The following is a 274-nucleotide window of genomic DNA, read 5'->3' on the forward strand; positions in this document are numbered from 1 at the left end:
ACACACACTATTTGGCTCTCAAAAGAAAAAAAAAAAGTAATACCATACACACACAAAAAAAACAACTGAGCTCCACAAATGCCAAAAAGCCATGCACACACAGCAGCCCCAGCAGGGCTAATCACAGACTTACCCTTTACAGATGAAAAAGGTAACTCTGATACGACCCTGCTCAGTCTCTTGGTAATACTGCGCCTACGTGGTCAAGCCTCTCGTAGTGTGTAATCAAGCTCTTTTTAGTCCTCTGGAGAGTTACACAAGTGCCTTCATACGT

This window comes from Anser anser, assembly GCF_964211835.1.
Source record: "Anser anser genome assembly, chromosome: 17".
In the NCBI taxonomy this organism is placed as follows: domain Eukaryota; kingdom Metazoa; phylum Chordata; class Aves; order Anseriformes; family Anatidae; genus Anser; species Anser anser.